Here is a 22,355-nt window from a genome sequence, read left to right as displayed (position 1 = left end):
GAGTCCACCCTAACATCACCCTAACAGCAGATAGAAAAAAGAGAGTTTATACCCTAGAAAATAGCATTAAGCAACAGAGCTCTACCGTCTACACTAAAAAAAAAAAAGAATCTTGAACCCTACCACTTTATACACAAAAATCTATGTGACAGAGATTTTTAATTTAATTATGAAAGGAAAAACACAATCCTCTAGAAGAAAACAGACTTTACAGGAGAATATTTTTGAGTTACATAGGAAGAGACAATGAAAGCAATAACATGTTGAAAGAGGATGAATTTAGATGAAGGGTATATTAGTGTTTACTGTTTTACAACTTTTATGGTCAGAAATTTTTCAAAATAAAAATTTGAAGCAAAATAAACAAAGATTATGATCAATGGCAATCAAAAGATAGAGTAGTATCCTCATTTTCTAAATTACTTCCCAGCCTAGTGTACTGCTATAGATATTTGTAAATATGCTTGTTCGATACCAGTATTACTGCACATTGCCCAATACCTGGCTTAGAAATCTTCTTTACCAGTAGAATAAAACTTAAACTTCAAGACAATTTAATAATCTCAGTTCCAGTGGGAAAAAAGATATTTATTTAATTTTTATGGTAATAAGTATAAGGTGACCTAATTTGACTACTGCTAAGGGCCCATCCATTTACTCACTATCACATTTTAAGTTAATGCAAGTATGGTGGCCAAGAATGATTTAGAAATATTTTAGATATTTGTATTGTCAAAGAAAAGTCAAAAGGAAATGCGATCGAAGCCAAGTTGTTACATGCACCTCCTCCAGTTATCTCACTACCAAGGAACCTCATACCTGCATACATACAACTTCCACTTCAGAACTTACACAACCACACTCAAATATAAGAGAGTCTGAGAAAAGTGATTTAGCAACGGATCCAGGAAGAAAGGATGAATAATGAATAGATGCTCAGAATTGGATCCGAATCTTTTTTTTTTTTTTTTTTTTGGTCGCTTAAACAGTAAGATCTTTATTGTCGCACAGTAAGAGCAATGGGAGACAGACTGTTCCTGGTTTGGTGACTTGAGACTGGGGGAATTGTACTGTATAGTTTCACAAGGACTATAATGTCCCTGAATAATGTAGTCCACCTTTTCAAATCACCAATAGTCCTCTAGGACAAAACTGGGTGAGATCCATGCCTTCTCTTCAGAGAGGAAAAAATGGGAAAGGAGTCAGCACTCAGGCAGCTAACTCATTAGTCATCCAGCAATTGCCCTGACACTGGGGGATGGCCCTGGGCACGTTGGAAAAGTGCAAAGCAGCTGTCGCACACCTGGGATTTATATAGATGTTTGAACGCATGAGCTTCAACACAGCCAAATGGCACCCTCACAAGGGATCTCCTCCAATGTTGTTACATTCCACTTATAAATACCTGCACATTTAAGGTAGTTCTCCCATCTGCAATTTGTGATATCCTCTGAGGTGAGTCCTTCGAGGGGAGGCTCTCCCAGAGTCACTGCATTTAGAAGGCCTTTCACTACCAGGAGTTCTCTGGAGTGCAATGAGGCTAACCTCTGGTTGGCCATTTCCCACAATTGCCACCACATTCACAGGTTTTCATCTAAGAAAACACCGTGGTGTTGTAAGAGCTTGGATTCCTAGGTAAATATTAGCCTGCATTCAAATACTCACAAAGCCTTTTTCAGTGTGAATATTTAAATGGTCACTGAAATGGAAGACACATCAAACGTTTCCCTGAGTCACTGTTGGGTAATCATAACACTCATTTTTGGATAATTCATACTACTTATTATTCTATAATAAAAAAATCTTAAAGATTAGTAAGGGAGTAGTGGTGTGTGTGTGTGTGTGTCCTGGGGTTGTCCAAGATTGCAATTGTGAATAGGCCAACGGTTGTGAATAGCCTATGTTTTCTTGCTATGTACAAGTGACTTTAATGTATATTTATCTGCTTATTTCAAAAATATTTCTTAATCATCTGCTATGTGCTAGATACACAGTTAGATACCAGCATTACAAACCTGAATATCATATAATTACTTCTTTGGAGAGTTTGCCACTCAGTGGAAAGGACATACATAGAAGAGTGATGTCAACGTACTGTGGTGACAGAAAGGAGCTTTTGATAGAAGAAAATGCATTTGATTTAAAATAATGCATTTTATTCTCAAATAGGTTTCTGTTTACATTTTCTTGACCATAACTTCAGTTAACATTTATTCCTGCTTATAATATAACTCCCTTTTCCCCTCCAAAGCTTTCCTTCAATCCTTGTAGTTCTCTTGATTGCCACCAGTCATGGAACAGCAGCCTCTTTGTGTACAGTAAGTGGGCCAGAGGTTATCACATGGCAAAGGACGGGCCAATCAGAATTCTGACCTAGGGAGCTTTTCACCACTGATCTGGGGAGAGTACTTTTCTCCTGGGTTGCAAAACTATTAAAATGTGTGTTGTTGGTGGGTCACTGCCATGTCCCTGTCTTGTGAAGACACCTGCAGTTTCAGAGAACTTGGAGACAGAATCGGAAAAGAGACAGATTATAGGCCTAGATTAAAGGCTAAATTGATTATAGCCTTTAATTCTTGTGATACCTAAGGTCATGTGGTATAGGAGTGTGAGCAATAAAATCCCCCTTTTCTGTTAAAATTAATTTGAGCTGGGTTTCTCTCAATTTACAATCATAGGAGTCCCAGATAATTAAGGAACAGAATATATATATATATATATATATATATATATATATATATATATATGGCATAATATTTTTAGGGTAGAATTTTTCTAGGAATAAAATTATTTCTGACTGTTGAAGAAAAGGCAAAATGAGAATAAGAGGCTATTTTAAAAATGGAAATGAATGACTATGAATGACGTAAGTATCTCAAGGCAAAATGCACATCATTAGAATTCATTTAAAATCTATTTAAACATCTGAAAGTTCTCCAAAAACTTATACAATAGAATACAAAATGTAAATTAATCTCCTAGATTTTAAAAGTGGGAATTTTAAAATCTAAGTCAAGCTTGAGGCCTAATCTTGTCTCCAAGTACTAGATTCTATTTTTATAGTGTTAAGAAATGATTCAGTTCCACAAGTTGGTCCTTTTAAAAAAACACTATTATTATGATAGCTGAAGCAAAACAGGTGTGAAAAAAGGACATTTTAAATTTGCAATCCATCAGCCTAAATTAATTGTACCAGTCATGTGTTAAATATTACCTTGTGCTAAAATTTAAAATGGAGCTGAATTTTGGTATGTATATTTTGTAGATAGCAAATGAAGGGATAAATGTCAACTTCTGAAATAGTGGCAGCTGCTGTAACTTTTAAAATGTAATTTGAGAGCACCTGGGTGGTTCAGTCAGTTAAGAGTCCCGACTCTTAATTTAAGCTCAGGTGCAACCTTAGGATCCTGGATTGAGTCCTGCATCGGGCTCCACATTCAGCAGGGAGTCTGCTGGATATTTTCTCTCTCTGCCCTTCCCTGCTGCTCATGTGCATGCTCTCTTTCTTCTCTCTTTCTCTCTAAAATAAATAAATCTTTTACAAAAATATAATTTGTTTTTATATCTTCTGCTTTCTGCTTTCATTGTCTTCTTCATCCACCTCCAGATTTAAAAGTTCTTCTTGGATCTTAACTCTAGAAGGACGAGCCATTCTGAAAGTGGGCTTCAATCCTATCTTAAAAATTCTCCCAGTTCTTTTCCCAGAGTCCTAACCTATGTGAGTTAGGTTGGCCATCTGCCACTATGTCAAACTCAAGGTCAATAGTAATTAGCCCTAGAGTGCTACTTAGAAAAATTATCAAATGGAAACACCAAATCATTCAATAGGAACTGGCTTTTATTTACTTACTTTTAAAGACACACAGAGAGAGGCAGAGACATCAGCAGAGGGAGAAGGCTCCCTGTGGAGAGCCCAATGTAGGACTCGATCCCAGGACCCCAGGATCACCACCTGAGCCAAAGGCAGATGCTCAACCACTAAGCTGAGACACCCAGGTGCCCTAGTAACTGGCTTTTAAATAATGTCTAGAAGACAACGTGGCTTTTACATTCTTAAAAACCTGCCTGTCTCAGACCTCATCTCTTACTGCCTCTCTTCTTGTTACCAAACCCTCCAGTTATACTTGTGGTTCTTTCCATTTCTTTGGCTTTCTCTTGTCTTGGGACCCAGGGCTGTTCTTTTTGCATGGCCAACCTTCAGATGTCAACCAATGCTCCTTCAGGGTGGCATCTCTCACTGCCCTGGTCAGTTTTTGTTGCCTTTTTTTTTTTTTAAGATTATTTATTTATTTATTTATTTATTTATTCATGAGAGACAGAGAGAGACAGAGAGAGAGAGAGAGAGGTAGAGACATAGGCAGAGGCAGAGGCAGAGGCAGAGGCAGAGGCAGAGGCAGAGGGAGAAGCAGGCTCCACGCAGGGAGCCCAATGCGGGACTCAATCCTCAGACTTCAGAATCACACCCTGGGCTAAAGGCAGGCACTAAACCACTGAGCCACCCAGGTGTCCCACTTTGTTGCCTCTGTTCACAAAACTTGCATGCTGGGCAGCCCGGGTGGCTCAGTGGTTTAGCACTGCCTTCAGTCCAGGGTGTGATCCTGGAGACCCAGGATCGAGTCCCATGTGCTCCCTGCATGGAGCCTGCTTCTCCCTCTGCCTTTGTCTCTGCCTCTCTCTCTCTCTATGTCTATCATAAATAAATAAATAAAATTAAAAAAAATAATAAAACTTGCATCTGGCAGATATTGCATCTGCCTTTTGCTGCTATATCCCTGGGGCCCACCATGGGGCCTAGAACAATAAATACCTATAAGATATTGAATTAATGTTCCTGTAGACCAAGCAGTTGTGAAAGGGATTCAATTAATATAGGAAATCTGGAAATGTACTCCACCACAGCACTATAATTCAATAGGAACTGTTTCTTGGGAGAATTCTTGGCTGAAAATTTCTTATTCTGATGATTGAGTGGCCACATTTCCATGGAGCAGAGTGGATTTACAACTTTCAGCTTCTTGACTGAGCTGTAAAACAAAAAATTAACATAGATATTGTAGTAAGTGTTTGCTTTAACAAGAGAAATAAGGACAATTCATCATATGAGCTGAATTATTTTCAAATAACTTTTATGCTAACTAAAATGTTAACTGAAGTCCTAATAGTAATTGATACTGAAAAGAAAATATGAATGAAATGAAATGACACTGCGACTCACAAGACAACTTAAAAATATCTAATGTTATCTGAAATGTTATCTGTCCATGTGGGGCACTGGCCTTAAATATTTCTTAAATATTACCTTAAAGTCTAGGTAACATCAGTCACCATACAGTTACAAAAATTATTTTTGGGTGATGAAGACTTTTAAGATTTACTCTCTTAGCATATTTCAGCTATGCAATAGAGCATTATTAACTACAGACATCGTTCTGTACATTACATCCCCATGAAATTTATTTTATTTAAAAAATGTTTTATTTAAATTCAATTTAGTTAACATATACTGGATTATTAGTTTCAGAGATAGAATTTAGTGATTTATCAGCAATTTACCAGTGCTCATTATATCCAGTGCCCTCCTTAATACCCATCACCCAGTTACCCAACCCCAACACCCACTTCCCCTCTGCAACCCTCAGTTTGTGTCCTAGAGTTAAAAGTCTCATGGTTTGTCTCCCTGTCTGTTTTCATCTTATTTTATAACTGGAAGCTTATACCTTTTGAGCTCCTTCACCCACTTTGTCCACCCCTCACTACCACCTCCCACCTCTCTGGCAACTACCAATCTGTTCTCTGTATCTATGAGCTTGTTTTTGTTTGTTTTTTAAATTCCACATGTAAGTGAGATTATATAATATTTTTTTGTCTTTCTCCAACTTATTTCACTCAGCATAATGCCCTCAAGATTCATCCATGTGGTCACAAATGGCAAGGTTCTATTCTTTTTTATGGCTGAATATATATATATATACTGAATATATATATAGTATATATATCAGAATATATATATCAGAATATCAGAATATATATATTAATATATATTGATATCACTATATATATAGTAATATATATATCACAATTTTTATGCATTCATCCATCAATGGACATGTGATTGTTTCCATATCTTGACTACTATAAATAATGCTGCAATAAACATGGGGGTGCCTGTATCTTTTCAAATTAGTGTTTTCATTTTCTTTGGATAAATACTCAGAAGTAGAAGTACTGGATCATAATGTAGTTCTATTTTTAACTTTTTGAGTAACCTCCAACTATTTTCCATAGCGCCTGCACCAATTCCTACTAACCGTATGTAACCTACAACCATATACTTTTTCCATATCCTTGTCAACACTTGGTTGTTGTCTCAGTCTTTTTGATAATAGCCATTCTAACAGGTGTAAGGTAAGATCTCATGGTTTTGATTTGCAGTAGCCTGATGATTAGTGATGATGAGCATCTTTTCATTTACCTTTTGGCCATCTGTACGACTTCTTTGGAAAAATGTCTATGCAGATCTTATGCTCATTTTTTTTTTTAAGAGAGGGAGAAAAAGAGAGAGAGAAAGGGACACAGAATTGGGGTGGGGAGGGGCAAAGGGAAAGGGAGAGATAGAATCTTAACCAGGCCTCACGCTCAGCTTGGAGGCCGATGTGGGGCTCCATCTCACAACCCTGAGATCATGACCTGAATTGAAATCAAGAATCAGACACTTAGCTGACTGAGTCATTCAGGCACCACACCTCTGAGGCCCATTTTTAATTGAATTGTTTGTTTTCTATGCATATATATTTTGGATATTAATCCCTTATTGAGTAAATAATTTACAAATATTTTCTCCTATTCCATATATTGCCTTTTCATTTTATTGATGGTTTCATTGCTGTGCAGAAGCTTTTTAGTTTGATGTAGGCCCATTTGTTTATTTTGTTTCTGTTGTTGCCTTTGCTTTTTTTTTTTTTTTTTTTTTTATTTACTTATGATTGTCACAGAGAGAGAGAGAGAGGCAGAGACACAGGCAGAGGGAGAAGCAGGCTCCATGCACCGGGAGCCCGATGTGGGATTCGATCCCAGGTCTCCAGGATCGCGCCCTGGGCCAAAGGCAGGTTCCAAACCGCTGCGCCACCCAGGGATCCCTGCCTTTGCTTTTGGAAAAAATTAAAAAAAAAAAGCCAAGATGGATAACTAGTAGTCTACCACCAATGTTTTGAGTTTTATGGTTTCAATTCTTATTTTCAAGCCTTTAGCCTATTTTTGAGTTAATTTTTGTGTAGGGTATGAGATAGTGGTCCAGTAAAAGGCATTTTAAATGGAATAAAATGCTATCACTTTTCTAGTTGAGCATTTGAGAGTGTTATCCTGATGAGTATCAAAATATCTCAGTTACTTTTATACATTTTCACATTTATTTCATGTTTCTTAGCCATTTGGACTTGGTTTTTCTGTGAATTTTATTTCATAACTTTTTCCAATTTTTCTAATAGGTCTTTGATATTTCCTTCTATATGTTAATTATAGACATTAAACTTTTATTTGTCGTCTACATTAAAACTGATTTCTCTGGTTTTATCTGGATATCTTTGTTCTACAGAATCAGGGTCCAGTATCTGTTCCTGCCTCATATACTAATTTTTTGCTATCAGTAAATTTGATATCAGCCCCTGCCCAGCCTAGTTTTATGTGATTGTCAACATTTAATTTTTAATTTCTTTCTTTCTGGGGGGTATTTTTCTGTAATTTAGTGGTACCAGATAAATACAGATGGCTGGTCAAATTTGAGTTTCTGAATACGTGAGTGCTGTGTTTTCATTCACTAAGTCTGGCAGCTCTACTCTAATTATTCTTATAATAATGAAGAAGAATAACTGGCTTTTACAAATTTTCAGGTAGGGTGCACAGCTTCTGCACACAAAAACATCAATCATGCTTAATTCCGTACTGAATTCAGTATTATTAAACCGGAAATGCTAGATTTAACATTGAATTTAACACCAAAGATGTGAATTTTAAAGTAGATTAGGAGACATTCAAGATTCACTTTATCTAGTTGTCCTTTGTATTCTGAATTTTGAACAACAACAACAACAACAACAACAACACAAAACTTCTTTGTTAAGTCCCCAAAGGACTTTTACAAACATTATTAGATGAAAACAGGTTCTATCCCCACTACTGGCCTTTGTATAAAATTTGTCCAAGCTCACACGATTGCCGAAAGGTTTATCCAAAACTGAATCAAAAATTTCTCCTCCACCTCATCATTCAGTAGCCACTTAAGATTAGAATAATTACATACATTTTAGGGGTCCTTTTGTCCCAACCAAATCCAAAATCATCTTCAGCTCATCCCCTTCCTAGGAGTTGCAGATTCCATGCTGGGCCGTGTGGCAGTCCTTCCTGTGGCTTTTTGAGAGGCAGGAACCATGTGCAGCTTCCTTTCTTCCCCTCTTTTTTTCAAGCAAACAGATACAGCACAGTGTTTTGAAAGGAACCTGGAAGTTTGACACTTATTATTTGGCAGATCTTGGGGAGTCAAGCAAAGAGGAGAGAAATGTTGAGCGGGGATTTAGTTTTCCTTTAGTGCCCGGAGGAATGGCAGAGGTCAGGGAAAGGTCAGGTGTGGTGCACTCCTTGGAACTGACACAGGATGCAGAAATTGCTGCTGATGGTCTGTCAGTTTGTGTTAGGCCTCAGAAAGAAAAATAAAGGCTACTTTGATCTCTTCCTAATCATGCATGATAATAGGGCTCAAAATCCCTGTGCCAGTTCAGGGATACCCCAGCTCCCAGATCAAATGAGTCATACACACAAACAAGTGAGTCCGTGGCCATGAGTCACCATGAAATAGTTTAGAGCAAAATTATGTACTTCTAGTGAGTTAAAGAGTTTTAGAAAAGCTTTGGCATTGCCCAAAGTTCAGATGTGTATAAAAGTGAAAATTCAAATTTAAAACCCTTTGACTTAAAAATGTTAGTGTTTTATAAGGCCAGCCTTCTGTAGTAGGCATTTAAAAAAATATATTTTATTTATTTATTCATGAGAGACACAGAGTGAGAGAGAGGGGCAGAGACACAGGCAGAGGGAGAAGCAGGCTCCATGCAGGGAGCCCGACGTGGGACTCGATCCCGGGTCTGCAGGATCAGGCCCTGGACTGAAGGCGGCACTAAACTGCTGAGCCACTGGGGCTGCCCTGTAGTAGGCATTTTAAGGGAAATATCTCATTTAATCATCACAGGAGGTACATAGTATTATTATCATTTTATAGTTAAGGAAACTGAGGCTCAGCAAGCTTAACTGTCTTGTTCAGTGTCATACAGCTGATTGTGGCAGGTCAGGATTCCAAGCCTGCACTTTCATCAGTTCTGTATCACCCATGATGTATTTTTCTATAATTAAAGACTTCTTAGGTGCTACGTAATTGGTGACATTGCGTTTCTTTAATACCTAGAAATGTCAATTTTTTAAAAAGATTTTATTTATTGCTGAGAGAGGCAGAGACAGAGGCAGAGGGAGAAGCAGGCCCCATGTGGGGGGCCTGATGTGGCACGTGATCCTAGGACCCCGGGATCACATCCAGGACCCCCGGATCGCACCCTGAGCCAAAGGCAGATGCTCAACCACTGAGCCACCCAGGTGTCCCTAGGAAGGCCAAACTGATGTTGGTTGTGAGAACTAGTCAAACTTCGGGGTTTTGAATATTTTTGTAAATCCACTTAATCTTAAAATGAGATTGTTTTCGCAGCAATATAATGAGCATTGGAACAAAAAAAAGCAGAAATTTCAGAGGCGGTATGAAGTTTTGGGCCTGTTGAAGGCTACTGATCCAGAATGGGCAATTCACAATAAAAAGCCACTTGAGTTTAGTTTGAGTTTGATAATGGTGGGGAAGGAAGGATGAGGAGAGGGTGGTAAAGGTGAGTTGACTGAGACATATAAAAAGGATTATAACCCATAGAAGAGGCGAGGGTTAAGAAACTATGACTTGTGCAATAAATTATTCATGCAATAAATAAAGCACAAATTAAAAGACACACACTCATACGTACTTGAGTTTTTTTTTTTACCTTTTCAATTTTTTATTTTATAGTTATATTGTTGAGAGGAAAAGTATAAAGGGTTCAAAAATGGACATGTACTTTAAACTGTAAATTAAAATAAAATTTTATTCAAAGCATCTTTTCAAATTACAGCATGTTTATTCTTATGCTGTCATCTCTGCCAACCTACAACTTAGCCATATGAAGCATAAAACACTTCAGAAATTTGAATGTAAACCACATTTTTAAAACAAAAAGCAGTTTTAACACACCTCAAATTCTAGATGCTAATGTATTTTGTCCAAGTATATAGCTTATATCAAGAAAGAACATTTTAAATATTTCTATAGTTAGTTGTAATAATTTCATATTACATATTACAACTAGTTGAGGCAAAGACCCATAGAATCAGAGAGGCTGACAGAAAGAGTGTCAGCAGTGGCTAACTAGAAGCTCCTAAGACTTTACAGTTCAGAAAATATCTGCAACTGACTAATAACAAGAACCATCACTAGGGACGTCTGGGTGGCTCAGTGGTTGAGAGTTAGCCTTCAGCTCAGGGCGTGACCCCGGAGTTTTGGGATTGAGTCTTGCATTGGGCTCCTTGCATGGAGCCTGCTTCTCCCTCTGCCTATATCTCTGCCTTTCTCTCTATGTCTCTCATGAATAAATAAATAAAATCTTAAAAAAAAGAAGAAAGAAAGAAAGAAAGAAAGAAAGAAAGAAAGAAAGAAAGAAAGAAAGAACCATCACTAGTTATCTACTAACTTCTAGTGACCCCTTGTAATGTACCAGGACCTCTTCTCTGAGTTAACTCATTTAATGCTGATAAAGGTAATTCATATATTGTGATCTACAAAATGAAGGCCTCCTCAGTGGTCCAGCCTATATCACAAATCTAAATTTAAGTCAGCCTGCCCTTATGAGAAACACCTGTTACAGACACCTATCACACACCATCATAATCCTCCAACTCAGCTTTAGCTAGCTCACTTCACCCTGGAAAACAGACCTTGCTAGCTGTATAAGGAAACCCCCGACCTCCTAGTCAGTCGTGTGTGTGTCTCCATGTTGTCACTTCTCCATTCTATAAAACTAGCTCTTGCCCCCAAATCCTCCTGATTGGTGCTCCACTGCTTAGGAAGCTCTGTAATCCCCCAGCGCATGAAATGTTTTTCCTTGCATCAAGGACATCAAACTTGTCACTAAATTGTTTCAGCTCCAACAATTCCAAGCCCTAGAACTGTTACTGGAAGCTGGGTTTGTCTTGTGGTGGATGTCAAGCCAAAAGAAAAAAATCAAGCTGAAGAGTAAGAAAAGGAATAGTTTTACTTGCAACAAGTAAAGGAGAACACCAGGGATCTTTCCCAAAGCAGTGTCCCCGTGAACAACAAAATTGGGGAAGTTTTAAAGTAAGGGTTCATGCATATTCATGAAGGGGTTTGCACAATGGGGAATATAGCATGAAATTAAGGCAAAAGTCATCTAAAGGGAACTGAGTCCAGGTCAAGGTCATGAGGGCAGCAAGGGTCAGCATCATCCGTTCTCTGGCTCCTGTTGGTCCGAGTCTGAGTACTCAAAGGGGCTTAAATCCTGCAAAGATAGCTCAAGAATGTACCTCAGGTCAGTCTTCACTTCTGAATCAGTACTGGGAGTTCAGCCACGGATTCACTGTCCCTCATATGATTAGGCCACCTGCTGGCCCTATAGTAGCTGTTGTTACATTCTTTCACAAGATAGCCAGGGATCTAAAATGACTTTTCTTATGTCCAGAAAGCTAGATCTGTCTTTTTCCAGGAAGCCCTCTTTCTGCTTTCAAAATTATCTTATTCCCATTACAGACAAGGAAACTGAGGCAGAGACATTACCTTATTTCCCCAAGTCTTCACAGCAACAAGGACATGGGTATCTGTTCACAAGTCCTAAATTAGCTTCTGCTAGAATTTTCTTATACCACCCAGAAAATAGGTGAAGTGTGTCAAAGAGGAAAAAGACTTTTCCCTCCTCTCTTCTAGGTTCTTGGCTGAGATACTGTTATCGAAAGATCTATCCCAACCTCTAACTCAGAAAATGAACAAAATGAATTGGTAAGTCCTGGCACACTGCCACAGCCACCTGCTCCATCTTGGGAATCCTGAGGGTGCTGGACAAATCAAAAGCACCTGGCTGGGTTTGCCAACAATGTTGCCGCACAAACTTAGATGAACTCCTTGCAAGATAAGCCAGTAACTCCAATAACTTAAGAGACAAGACTTTGGAAAAGAGAAAGAGAGAAACTTACTTTGGCTGCTGGCAGCCAGGGGAGGTGGCAGGCTCAAGACTTAACAGCCAATCTCTCTGCTGGCAAGTTGGATTCCTACAGCTTTATAAGGATAGGTTCGGGGGGGGGGGTGTGTGAAAGAGAGCAGACACAAGATCATGGATGTGGGTCACATGTGTTCAGCCCATGATCATGGGCAGGGAAGGGGACTTGTGAAATGTGGTCTTCTAGGCACTCCATTGCTATAAGGGCTTTTTTTGGTCTGCTGGTTGGGATGTTCTAGTTCATTGCAAAACACCTTCATCAATTCCTCAAGAAAATGCAATTAGAAATAAGCACAATGGGTTTTAGTCAGAGCATGAGTTAAGCGGTCTTATCTATTTCTGGTTTTGATTATTGGAATCTATATTTGAGCAAGGCGGCTCACTAACAATACCACTGTAATAAAAAGACTAACAGGAGAAAAACAAATTTTACCAACACGTATACCTCCCGTGTATATGGGAGATACTAAAAAAAACTGAGTAGCTCTTAAAGCTGCCACCTTAAATAATCATTAGATAAAGACTCAAGAAAATGGAAGAGAAAGCTAGTTATGGGAGATTACCAGGAAAAGCACAAACAAGGGTAAAGTTGTTATGACATTTAAGTCCTTACCTTCTCCATTGATAAGAGTTTCTAGAGATTTAGAGTCATTTTTCTCTTCCTGGTACGGAGAGGGAGATCTCCTTACAAATGGAAATTTCTCTTGTAAACGTAAATGTCTCTTACAAAATGATAATTGTACTAGATTTTTCAGAGCTTTACCTGTGCCTGCAGTTTCATAAAATTACCAGCTCAAAATAATATGTCAAAGAGGTAAATTTTGGTGAGGTGTATTTTGCTGCCATACAAGTGGAAATGGTTACAGTGTTAGATCTCCTCAGCTTTGGTTACTGTTTTTTACATAGTTCCATAACAATATTCTTGGTGCTGTACTACCCTTAAATAATAATTTTCTTAAAATTTTAGTGAGATTCCTCATATTCATTACCTTACAGAGTCTCCCTAAAAACTGTGTATAAACTATTATTTCATGTTTTAAGTGGAGAGTTTTGGTGAGGTTAGGTAACTCATCTTTGGTCACTGGGACATTGGAAAACTGGTCCTCAAAACTAGGTCCTGCAGGGGATGAAATTTTTTTTTCTTTACCTATCTTAGGTTCTTTAGCAGGATCCCTTGAAATGAGATTGGCCAGAGACAAATGAACAAGAGAAAAACAAACAGAAGTTTATTAGTGTGTGCATCATGCTTGCGCACGACAACATCCAGAAATGGGTAACTTGAAGGGGTCAGAACTTGGGTCATTTTAGGCTAAAACCAAAGAATAGGGATTTTTGTCTTCTGGGCTGGGGAGGCAAGCTATGGGAAAGTGACTAGGGAAAGAATGGTAAATAGCATTATTTAGTCATGTTTGCTATGCAGATTGAAGTTACTACCTCTCTATCGATAAGAGTTGCTAAGAGTCCTTTCCATCTGTAGAGAGAAATAGCTAAAAATGGGAACTTCCTTTTTAAATGCAAATTTCCTTCAAAAAGGAAACTGTGACCTGTTTTTAGAGCTTTTCTTGTATCTGCTGGTGCTCAATGACTTTTGCTCAAAATTATCCATATGCCAAAGAAGCATATTTTGGGGTGGCATATTCTGGTACCCTCAGCCTTATGGAGAAAATCTTGGATGTAATGATGACTTTTAAAACACAACATCAGGGGGACCTGGATGGCTCAGTCGGTTAAGTGTATGCCTTTGGCCCAGATCATGATCTCAGTATCCTGAGATTGAGCCCCACTTGGGGCTCCCTGATCAGGTGGAAGCCTGCTTCTCCCTCTCCCCCACTGCTCCTGCTTTCTCTTGTTATCTCTCTCTGTCTCTCTCAAATATAAATAAAATCTTTAAAAAAAATACAACATCAAAGGCATGATCTATGAAAGAAATAATTGATAAGCTGAACTTCATTAAAATTAAAAACTTCTGCTCTGCAAAAGACACTGTCAAAAGAATAAAAAGACAAGCCATGGAGTATGAGGGAGAAAATATTTGCAAATATGTACCTGGTAAAGATTGTTATCTGAAATGTACATAGAACTCTTAAAATTCAACAATAACAAAACAAAAAAAACAATTAAAAAATGGACCAAGGACCTTACCTTGTCTGTCCTTGAATAGACAGACATCTCACCATAGAAGATACAGTAGGGGCTGAGGGCAGGCCTCCTCAAGATAGGTCACTTTGGTTTGAATATCATTTTACAGTAAAAGAAATCTAAACCCAGCAGATTAAAAAAAAAACCTCCTTGCCTCCTCCTCACCTGCCTGTTTGTACCAGGAAGAGAGCTATGAACAGAGATTCCCCTTTTACTTAAGAAACGTATTTAATAGAGCAACTTTTGTTTTCCAAATGTCTCCTTTCACCTTCCTGCTAAGGGTCTTTCTCCCCTTTATATCCTCAGATCCTACTCCTCTCCTTAGCTTGTATAAGCATTGTGTTGCCTGCCTGTCTTTGGAATTTCCGTGTCTGAGGATTTCCTGTATGTACCCCTCTATGTACGCTATTAAATTTGATTTTTCCTGTTAATCTGCCTCATGTCATTTTGATTCTTAGTCCAGCTAGGAGGTCCCTGAAGGATAGAGGAATTTTTCCTCCCCAAACTATACAGATCACAAGCACATGAAAAGATGTTGAAGATCATACGTCTTTAGACATATGCCAATTAAAACCACAATGAGATACTACTACACATCTATTAGAATGACCAAATTCTGGAACACTGGCAACATCAAATGGTGGTGAGGATGTGGAACAACAAGAAGTTTCATTTATTGCTGGTAGGAATAGAAATGGTACATCTACTTTGGAAAACAGTTTGGCAGTTTCTTGCAAAACTAAATATATTCTTACCATATGATCCAATCATCTTGTTCTTATCTACCCAAATGAGTTGAAAAATTATGTCCACAAAGAAACCTGCACATGGATATTTATAGAACCTTTATTCATAACTGCCCCAACTTGGAAGCAATCAAGATGTCCTTTAGTAGGTGAATGGCTAAATAAACTGTGGTATGCCCAGACAATAGAATATTAATTAGCACTAAAATGAAATGAGCTATAAGCCATGGAAAGACATGATGGAATCTTAAATGCATGTTAATAATCTTTTTTAAAGATTTTATTTATTTATTCATTAGAGACACACAGAGAGAGGCAGAGACATAGGCAGAGGGAGAAGCAGGCTCCCTGCATGGAGCCTGTAGTGGGACTCACTCCCAGGACCCCGGGATCACGACCTGAGCCAAAGGCAGATGTTCAACCGCTGAGCCATCCAGGTGCCCCCAATGCATGTTAGTAATTAAAAGAAGTCAGTGTGAAAGAGCTACATACTGTTGGTTTCAACTATATGACACTGGAAAAGGCAAAACTATGGCATTAAAAAGATCAGTGGTTGCCAGGAGTTAGGGGTGAGTGAGGGAGGAAGAGATAGAACATAAGGATTTTTAGGGCCTACTCTGGACCTACTCTGTTTGATACAATAATGGTGGGCACATGCCATTATACATTTGTCAAAATCCAAAGGAAATACAACAGCAAGAGTAAACCCTAATGTACACTACAGACTTTGAGTGATAATGGTGTGTCAATCCATGTAAATTCATCAGTTGTGACAAATGTACCAATCTGGTGGGAGATGTTGATACTGGGCAAGGCTGTACCTGTTTGGGGGCAAAGGTTATATGGGAAATCTCTGCACTTTCTCAATTTTGTGGTGATCCTAAAACTGCTCTAAAAAAATGAAATCTATTAAATGACAGCAACAACAACTAGGTCCTATGGTTATAAATCCAGATCTTTTTTGTGGCCCAAACCCTTGCCTTAGACTTTGCATTGGCCTTAGACTTAATGTCCTCTTGGAGTGGTTTTCTTCTGGTCTCAGGGCACTGTAAATCTCTGCGGGCTACTGTGTGGCCCTTCTGACTCTGTCAATCAGCCAGCGGTTCCCTGGCTTTCTCAGAAGTGTGGGAGCTGTGCTGCCAGCCTGACTTTCTTACCCTTTCCTGGCTCTCGGACTCATCTCATCTTCTTGGCTCTGACTCCCTTAGCCTTGTGTCCTAGCACTGTCTGGGGGTCATGATCAGGAGAGATACTGAAAACCAAGAAAAGCAGAGAGACACACATCCTTTTGTAAAGACATACCTGGTTGCCCACCTAACCAAGACCTGTTCGAGGACAAGAGAATATCCTCCCATTTAAAAAAAAAAAAACAGGATATCATGAAATTTAAGATCATAAACTGAGAAAGACCTAGATTTGATTTCTAAGTTATAAATAAAGCTGCCACAAGCATTCTTGTACAGGTCTTTTCATGGACATATGTTTCCATTTCTCCCAGGAAGGATTTCTGAGAGGAATTTCTGCACCATGATATTTTTTTTTTATATAAAACTATCAGGATGTTTCCAAAGTATTTGCATCATTTTATCTTATGCCACTTGATCTTGGAGAATTTAATTTAACCTCTCTGGGTGTTAGTTTTCCCTCTTAAGGATAATGGGGATAATAATATCTACCCTCAGGATTTTGAGAGAGTTAAAAAATAAGGTATTATAGGGATAAAAGAAAGCATGGCACAAAATAATTTCTCAAAAAAAGGGCAGCTATTCTTTTTTGGTTGTCATTCCTGATTTTCTGAACATTACTTACTAAGAATTTCAAAGCCCCCAAAAAGAAGAGGACAGTGAGCACCATATACCAAGTCCTAGATCTTACAAGTCACATTCTCCCACACTAAAGTAAGTCTATGCACACATCAACCCATTTCTTTTAATGTACTTCAGAGTAAGTTGTGGATTTTAGCACATTTCCCACTAAATATTTCATTACATGTATCATTAATTAGAGCTCAATTTTTTCCCCTATGAGGTAAAATTTACATAGAAAAAAATATACCTATCTTAAATGTATCATTCTGTGGGTTTTGACAGATGCATAAAGTTACGCAAGTCAAAACTCCTCAAGATATAGAACTTCTCTTACATACCAGAGAGTTCTCTCTTACCCCTTTCCAATCATTGTTCTTACCCCCAACATGGCAATCATTCTTTTTTATTTTTCAACTCTACAGATTAATTTTGTGTGTCCTAAAAATTTGTGTAGAATTTATTCTATTCTCTTTTGATAAGGCTCCTCTTGCTCAGCCTAATATTTTCACATTCATCCATGTTTATTACTTTATAGAAATATACTAGCATTAATTTACCTATTCTCTCACTTATGGGCACCTGGATGGCTTCAACATTTTGCCTATTCTGAATAAAACTGCTATGAACATTCTTATGCAAATCTTCTGGTGGTCATATGCTTTCCATTTGTTTGGGGGAGGAATTCTTGAGTGGAATTGCTGAGCTGTGAGTATTTAGCTTTTTTTTTTTTTTAAGATGTTATTTATTTATTCATGAGAGACAGGGGGAGAGAGGCAGAGACATAGGCAGAGGGAGAAGCAGGCTCCCTGAAGGGAGCTGGATGTGGAACTCGATCCCAGGACCCCAGGATCACCACTTGAGCAGAAGGCAGACGCTCAACCACTGAGCCACCCAGGCGCCCATTTGTTTACTTTATATAAAGCTGCCAGTTCTTTTCCAAGGAGTTATACCATTTATACTCCTACCAACTTCTATTACTCTTTTGAATGTTAGCCACTCCAGGGAGCGTGTAGGGTTTCTCCTTGTGGTGTTAATTCCCAATTCCCACTTCCCCATGACTAATGATGTTGAGAGCCACTTACATGCTTACTGGCCAGGTGCATGTCTTCTTTGGGAAGCGTCTGTTCACATCCTTCTGCCCATTTTTTAACTGGACTGTTTGTGCAGGTAGTGTCATTGCTGGCAGGACACAAAGGGGAGAGGCAGCCAGATACTCTGATGGAGAGATAAAGACAATGAAAGAAAGGGGGGCTAAGGCACCAGGAAGACAGGCATCTTTGACTGCAAGTCCCAGCGCCCCTGGGGTAGCACCCCTCTCGCCCTGAGCTCCCCAGCAGCCAGGTAGGCACTTTCTAGTTGGCTTTCTGTCTGGCAGAACTCAGGGCAGCGTTTCCTGCTGCAGAAGTCTTCACATTCCACTCACACAAAAGCCATGGAGCCTTAGTTTTGGGGTTCCCCCCACTCTAGCAATGCAAGACAAGAGTCGAGTGCGGGAGCTCATGGGAGCTGTCTGGGCGGTGATCTCAGGAAGCAGGCTGAAGGAGTGGGAGTGGGAGCGCCCGGGAGGGAAAGTCAGGGGGTGTTGGGGTGCGCTCCCTTCTGGCCCGGCTGCAGCCAGCGCGCCCCGAGCGTTGCTCACAGCAGGCCCGGCACCTGGAGCCCAACCTGGCCCCCTCTGCCCCTCCAGGTCCCCCGCTGGCTGTGACCCCCGGGTGCGGGCCTGTGACTGGGCAGAAAAGGGCCAGTGGTGTGCGCGGCAGCGCGTTCTGAGGCCTCCGCCCTGCAGGTGGAGGAGGGTTGCCTTCCCCTGTGCTTGGCAATTCCGCTCCCCCGAAGCCCCAGGCACAGTTGCCCTCCCTTCAGGGCTGCTTTCCCACCTGCTGGTTTTGGCCCGGGGCTCCCTTTCTCCTCCCCCAGCCCTCGCTGGGCTCCCTCCTACCCTCTGCCCTCCCGCGCCCAGAGCCCGCTTCCCTCCGGCCCTGCAGCTTGGGATACCCGGCTCTCAGGCCGTGGGGCTCAGGTCACCCCAAGGTACGGCCGTCCACACGTCTCCTCCAAACAGACAGCAGCAGACGTGTATTCTCATTTTTACGCCCGATTTCCCCACGGCCGTCCTGCCCAGACCTCGGCGGGCCTCTTCAGGCTCCTGGACTTTCATTCTTGCCGGTCACAGTCCTTGTACTCCACGCTCCACTGCCCTGGGCCTTCACCGTTAGGGGCAGGAGCTCTTGTTTTCTTCAGGGAGCTAATGAGGTCGGGTTTTTTGTTTGTTTGTTGTTGTTGTTGTTGTTGTTTTAAATTTATGATAGTCACACACAGAGAGAGAGAGAGGCAGAGACACAGGCAGAGGGAGAAGCAGGCTCCATCCAGGGAGCCCGATGTGGGACTCGATCCTGGGTCTCCAGGATCACACCCTGGGCTGAAGGCAGCGCTAAACCGCTGAGCCACCCAGATCCATGCCATTTAAAGAGCATCACCGAGCTCACTTGAAAGGAGGCCTCTCCCTTGGCTGTTCTGCTGACATGTGGTTCAGGTCTTTGTGGCTTCGGGCCACAGACTTCTCTTCAGGACACCATGGCTTACCTAGTCTGCAGCCAGCAGGACCTGTCTCCCTTGCTCTTCCGGCTAATGTGGAACAAGGCTGGCAGGAGCTCAGCCTCTTTAAAAGTAGAGCACAGGGCAGGAACAGCTGGGAGGTAGCTGAAGGGCTCCCGGTTCCCACAGCAGCAGTGCAGAGTTGTGAGCGCACATCTGGATCCGAGCTGCCTGCCGCCCAACGCTGGGCCTGTGACTGGCTTAGCTGTTGGACTCAGGGCAAGTACTTCACTTTGCTACATACCTCAGTTTACTCATCTTGACAATGGGTACAATAATAGTACCTGTCTTTTTCAAAAAATATTTTATTATTTGTTAGAGAGAGAGAGAGAGAGCATGCACGAGTAGGGCTGGGGGGCAGGGCAGAGGGGGACGGAGAAGCAGACTCACCTCTGAGCAGGGAGCCCTACTCTGGGCTGCGTCTGGGGACTCCAGGATCATGACCTGAGCCATCTGAGTCACCCAGGCTCCCCAACAGCACCTATCTTATAGGGGTGAGTGAGCATTAACAGATAGAGAACATTTAGAGGGTACTTACACTGACCGTGTTTGTTATTACCATAGTGTTGCTCCATCAGGGAGACACACACACCGTCTACTGTTATTGACTCCTTTGCTGTCTGAGACTTTTATGTCTTGAGGCGAAGGTGCCTTGACAGGATAAGGCAGTCGCTCATTCCTCCAGCCAGTGGGGTTTTCAGACTGCACAGGGTAAGTAGGTTTTTTTGTTTGTTTGTTTGTTTGTTTTGTTTTGTTTTTTTGCAAGTAATTTAGAACTAAATGCGAAGGATGGAGAGAAGACACAGATACAGCCTCCATTGCAACTCGGAAGACCAACAATTTGCTATCTCTCAGGTGGGAGTAGCAGAGTGGTGCAGACTCTGCAAGTCTGGTAACCTCTGATCATTTGCTGCAGCGAGAAGGACTATGATATCTGCTACATGTTTTTATGTCACAGGGGAAGTTTTTCTTCTCTTTTTACAAAACAGCTATGACTTTTACATTTTGCATCTTCAGAAATCTCAAAAACCAGAGATGGCATAATTTCTATATCCTGTTTTCTTCCTGACTCTGCATTTCTGCTGAATTTTCATTGTAATAGTTTAATGGTAGCCACTCACATTTAGCAGTTACTGATCACGTGTCAGGAGCCAGTGAGTATCCCATCAATCCTCCCAGTGAGCCTGTGGCGTGCAGTGCATGATAGCAATGAACTGGGAGCTCTCTGAAGCCTACCATAGGCCACATGGAGGCTCCCCCATGTTATTGAGACATGATGGGAGAGTTATTAAACTTTTCCCCTTTTGTTTCTTCATCTGGCAAAAGTGCTCAACTGTGCTCTCTCCCCCTAGGCTGTTGTAAAGAATTAAATAAAATACTTAAAATAGCATCTGGAACAGAGTAGAAATAGGTCAATAAATATAAGCTATGATTATGCTGATGAGAAAACAGAAATCATGGAAAGTTAATTCGGTGGCTTCGATCACACAGCTCTTTAGCTAAGGAGCTGGGATTCAAAAACAGGCAGTACAAGTCCAGAGTTCACACTCATAACCTCTATGATGTTGTATATTATAAAAACCCAAACTGAAAAAAAAACCAAAACCCAAACTGATGCTTTTTGTCCCAGTGCTAAATAATTCTAGAAGGAAGCATACTAGACAATCTTGAGACCAGGCAAAAATACCTTAGCTGCTTACTCCAGGAAATAATTGCTGCTCAAAGATAAGATTGTGAACCAACTCAAATTGCTTATTTATTAATAGTAACAGCTTATTCATCATTAACTATAGGTACTTTAAGACTCTCTCCTTGCTATACCCACCCATTCAAAAATGTTACGGCATTACTTCTGTCCAATGCCAACTAGTTTCTTGCTTTGCAGAAAATCACTCAGCCAAGCCCGGCAAATGCTGTAAATATCCTCCTCTGATTTATCCCTTCTCATTTCCTTCTAAGATGCCTGTCGAGGTGGCACTTCCCCTCATTGCAGTAAGCTTAATAAACTTGTCCTTGAGTAATAGGTTCTTTTCAAGGTATTTGGGGGGAGTCAATAGCTAACAATCTTGGAAGTTCCACTGAGATTTACAAAAGAACCCCTGGCTGTTTAGGCCCAAGACCATGAGTGGGTGCTCCATGAGTGGGTGTGCCCCTGGGATCCCTTGAGGCTTCTACTCAGGAATCTCTTCAACTGTGAGAATCAGTAAGACCCAGGTTGTGTCTGAACCCCTGATTTCTTATTTGCTATTGCTGAGCTGATTTTCAAATAAGTTTATTTTGTCTCTGAGAAATGAGAAATGGTTTTAAGAATCCTTTCATTATCTGATTAAATATGAACATAATCATCCATGGTAAAAACTGCCTTAATACGAACACTTCCATTCCATGTGTCACCATATTGCTCTCCTCAACTTCTGTGAATCCAGGGAGGAAGTCCAGAGGGAGGGATGGGCACATGTTCCAGAAATCCATCTTCCAGATGACTCTAAGGATTGATGAGTTCAGTTCTCATCAGCTTGATGTTCTTTGGACAAACTTTGGCTTGGTCACCTTTTCAAAAACCTATTATAACTTTCTTCATATTTATCTTTGTATCCTTGAGAAATGTTTTATTTTGTATTTTCTGCCCATTGTTTGGAAATTTCTTTGGGCTTCTAATTAGTGATGACTGGTCTGTAGGCATACTCTAGAGACAAGAAGTTGTTCAAGAACCATGCCTACTGTCT

The 22,355-nt window shown here is 40.3% G+C and overlaps 1 long non-coding RNA gene across 1 annotated transcript; it reads right to left on the bottom strand.

Moving 5' to 3' along the window:
* Positions 1-8,325: 8,325 nt before the first annotated feature.
* LOC140595061 (uncharacterized) lies at positions 8,326-19,130 on the bottom strand. The gene is made up of 3 exons (XR_011996456.1): positions 19,030-19,130; positions 18,117-18,249; positions 8,326-8,492 (listed from the first exon to the last, which is right to left on the bottom strand). It is a non-coding gene; the product is annotated as an uncharacterized lncRNA (long non-coding RNA).
* Positions 19,131-22,355: the final 3,225 nt, after the last annotated feature.

This window comes from Vulpes vulpes, chromosome 13 (genome assembly GCF_048418805.1).
Source record: "Vulpes vulpes isolate BD-2025 chromosome 13, VulVul3, whole genome shotgun sequence".
Classification (NCBI taxonomy): domain Eukaryota; kingdom Metazoa; phylum Chordata; class Mammalia; order Carnivora; family Canidae; genus Vulpes; species Vulpes vulpes.
This window is presented reverse-complemented; position numbering and strand designations above follow the sequence as displayed.